Source organism: Cibotium barometz, chromosome 14 (assembly GCF_041138505.1).
Source record: "Cibotium barometz isolate CiBa-2024 chromosome 14, ASM4113850v1, whole genome shotgun sequence".
Taxonomy (NCBI): Eukaryota; Viridiplantae; Streptophyta; class Polypodiopsida; order Cyatheales; family Cibotiaceae; genus Cibotium; species Cibotium barometz.
Window position 1 is genome coordinate 9910888 of NC_141059.1, and position 3915 is coordinate 9914802.

Consider the following 3915-nt stretch of genomic DNA (forward strand, 5'->3'; position numbering starts at 1 on the left):
TACATAAATATACTTTCACGATATGATCGATTGGAGGACTTTTTTTGGCTTCATGTTTTTCGTTTTTCTAGGGTACTAACAGAAGAAACCAAAATTTGATCATGACCATATTAACTCGCTCTAATAGTATTATAAATAAAAATATTAGCCTTGAGCAAGTAAACTTGAGGCTAATTCTACATGGAACGTGCCCATTGTAATTAAACAGTCAGATAATCAAAACTTGAGTGAGTAAACTTGAGCTAATTGTACATGAAACATGGCCATTGTAATTAAACACAGTCAGATAATCAAAACATGATATATTGAAATATATCAGCCTTGAGCAATTAATCTCGAGCTGGCACTAGATAAATCTTCATGAGCGATATGAAATATGACTACTATATTGTGAGATCAAGCGTAGCCCATTAATTAATGAAACATATATGCGAGATGATTATTTAACCTTTAGCCAAGAAGGCACGTTGCTTCGGTATCCCGTCGCAAGAATCACCGCCTCAAATTCTGAGTAGGTACCATCCTTGAAGAAACACCCTGAAGATGTGAACTTCTGCACCTCAGGAACGACCTGATTAAGACATTCATTGATCATCATTAGTTTCTGAAGTAAATACAGCTCTCCTCTCTCATGTAGACGTTTATATATCTCTAGGACTAATCCAGATTAAGCGAACCCTTAATTAAATGTGGTTGAAGTTTCATCTCCCTCCCTCTGATCCTCTAGCTAGCTCCCTAGACTCTACCCTTGAATCTATACGTCTCATGCAGATTCTTATATTACAGTAAGAATCATTCCTCAGTTTGGATGAAAAGTGGTGCAGGAATTAAGGTGGATAATTTAATGATTATGTAAATGTTATACCTGAATGGAGCCGTCTTTGATTTTGGTGAGGGTTCCGACGTCCAAGAGGGGGGTTTTTCCCACGGTCTGCTTCAATTCAAGGGGACCGTAGGGAGGCGTTTTAAAGCCATATCTGCTAGGGTCACCTAGAACCAGTCTTGAGAGCAGGAGCAAGAGACGATCCGTCCAACGGAGCGGTAAAAACTTGCTTAACACCATTGCAATTGAGAAGGTGGACATCCCGTATATCTCACGTGGAAGAACGTGCACCTGCATGCACTAGCCTTTGCAAATTTAATCAATGTTGCCTTGCATTATCTTGCACGATTAATCTTGATTAATCTATGCTTTCACCATTAACCAACGTCTGATCACGGACACTGCATGGCAACTAGCTCGACCTTTCTAAACTTCAGTACCTTCATCCCCAACCAAAAAGTCTAATAATCTTTTTGATTTCGCTTAAACACGATCTAAACCTAGTTGGACTTCTATAATCTCACGTGGAAGAACGTGCACCGTCATGCATTAATATAATTATTTGCCGTCTTTCCTAGTACATTAACCTTTCCTGCATATCATGTCTTACCAAAATTGCGTTGCTAGCTATGCCAATTCAAACCACAGATACCAACAAACTACACCTTCACCAACATTAATTGAGATTTGTGTTACCATCAATAAAACATTAGGCTTGCATAATAATTCATCTATCCTTACAACATCAACTAATGCATACCCAATACTACTGCCTTAAATCAGAAGGGCTAAAAGTACAAATTTCTCGTTTGATTGTGTTTCATTTTGTGAGATTCAGCCACATTTTAAACCCAGACTTTCTAGCTAGTCTTACAAAATTACTAGGCTTACAAAGCACATCCATGAGCGTCTAAAGACTTGATTAACCCAAGGGTTAAGGACAAATGCAAGCTTACGAGGATTGGTGCGCGAAACACAGATTAATTAACATTCTTTAGCGTAAACAGAATTGAAATCTGCATTTTCTAGTCTTACAAAAGCTACTAGTAGGCTTACGTGCAGAGCGAATCCGTGCACGTGTGATCCGACTCGATTAACCAATGAAGTATGAAAGAGAAATTATGATGCAAGCACAGGATATATATGAAGAGGAGTGGTGTAGATCAAAATTATGATCGGAGGCAGCTAAATGCAGGGGAGAACCTTACCGGGCTTCGGACAGATACTGATGGTTTGGAGCCAAAATTAGCCAGATCAAGGGAGACCTCCATGCCGGAGTTGCCACAGCCGACAACAAGGACTCTTTGGCCACTAAAATCAAGGCCGTTTTTGTATTGGCTACTGTGGAGGGTTTTGCCATTGAATTTGTGCAGATCAGGCAAGCTGCTTGGATCAAGAAGGGGCTCTGCGTTCTCACCACTGGCGACCACAAGCCAAGGGGCACAATACAGTACAGCTCTAGGCCCATGAATATTACAGGAAGCTTGGGAGATCGAGAGCACATGCCACATTCTGGTTGATGTATCAAAGCTCACATACGATACATTCTCATTGAAGCGAGGCAGCACCCCAGACTTGCTTGCATAGTCGTCCAAGTAAGCCAAGAACTGCTGCCTTGTTGGAAACTTGGGGACATTGGATGCAAACGGCACGCATGGCAGCTCGCAGAACTGCTTTGGTAAATGCAAGCAGAGACGATCATAGGTCCTGTTCCGCCATAGAGATGCTATGCAATCTGATCTCTCTATCACAATGCTTGATATGCCCTTGTGCTTTAAGCATACTGCGGTTGCTAGCCCCGCTGGCCCTGCCCCCACTATTATTGCCCCATCCTCTACCACCCTCACAATAGCTGCCCCATTGCAGCTGTTGTTGTGATTTGATTCCTTGCACATCACCTCGGCCAGCTTGTAGGCCGGCATCATTTTTCTTAGTGTTGTCGTCGCTGTTGCATTGCTCATCATCATCATACATAGAACGAACTGTCAATTGTTTAACTTAAAAAAGTTGAGAGTGCTTAACGATATACGTACACAAAAACACACACACACACACACACACACACACAGGCGCTAGCTGGCTCAAATGGAAGAATTGGCGACAGGAAACCACACAGATCAAAGCATACATTACGCTCTACCAATGTTGTAGGCAAAAGGCAGCCTTTATTGATATGTACAAGCACAAAATGACCCCCAAAGTCAAGCTTGCCTCAAATGCAACAATTGGCAAAAGTGTATCAATCGATACCACACAAAAAGCATGCATTGAGCTATACTAAGGTAGGCAAAAGACATATAATTATATGACAGATATGGTGGACGCGCCCAGACATCTATAGATTCCTCCTCCTTCACATGGTGAGAGGAGTACTGAACTAGTGTGTGAAGGCGGGCGGGAGAGGGCAAAGACGAGAGCTTTCCTCTTATGACGAGTCATTGATGACGCCTTCTGAATGCAAAGAGAGCAGGCTGCAAAAAGGTCAATCATTGTTTGCCAGGGGGAGATGAATTTTTTTAGGTTTGTGAGAGTGAGAGAAAGAGTTTGTCAGCAATAATAGTCACGCTCGAATGTAGCCAAAATTGTCTTCGATTATGGGTGATTTGAGAGAGAGGGGGAGAGATGATTAGCAATAATATTTACTCTCCAATCTAGCTAAAATTGCCATCAATCTGATTAGAGCGAGAGAGAGAGAGAGAGAGAGAGAGAGAGAGAGAGAGAGAGAGAGAGAATATTAGCAATAATAAAAAATTTACTCTCAAATCTTGCATCACCTGTGGAAAGGTGAATGGTGATTTTTTGAAAAAAAACCGAAAAAATAGTCTAATAAGAAAAAGCGATTACAAAAAGCTTTTTTAAATGGGCGAGAAGTCTAACCCCTTTTTTTTTCTTGGACCAATATATATATATATATATATAATTCAAAAAGCATTACATCCTGCAACCTCTACAGGTTGGTAGAGATGGTTGAAATTGACCAAAGAAGCTTATTAAGGACCTTAGGTTAATTGTATGGTTCCCAATGGTTTAGGCCCTACTTAGCACTACTAAGTATTCTGAGTAAATTTGTCAAGATGCCACGCTTGGCGTCA

General features: G+C 41.1%; 1 pseudogene across 1 annotated transcript; it reads right to left on the reverse strand.

Moving 5' to 3' along the window:
* Positions 1 to 439: 439 nt before the first annotated feature.
* LOC147631651 (indole-3-pyruvate monooxygenase YUCCA6 pseudogene) lies at positions 440 to 2745 on the reverse strand (annotated as a pseudogene). The gene is made up of 3 exons (XR_015267295.1): positions 2032 to 2745; positions 866 to 1114; positions 440 to 571 (listed from the first exon to the last, which is right to left on the reverse strand). The product of XR_015267295.1 is annotated as an indole-3-pyruvate monooxygenase YUCCA6 pseudogene (transcript).
* Positions 2746 to 3915: the final 1170 nt, after the last annotated feature.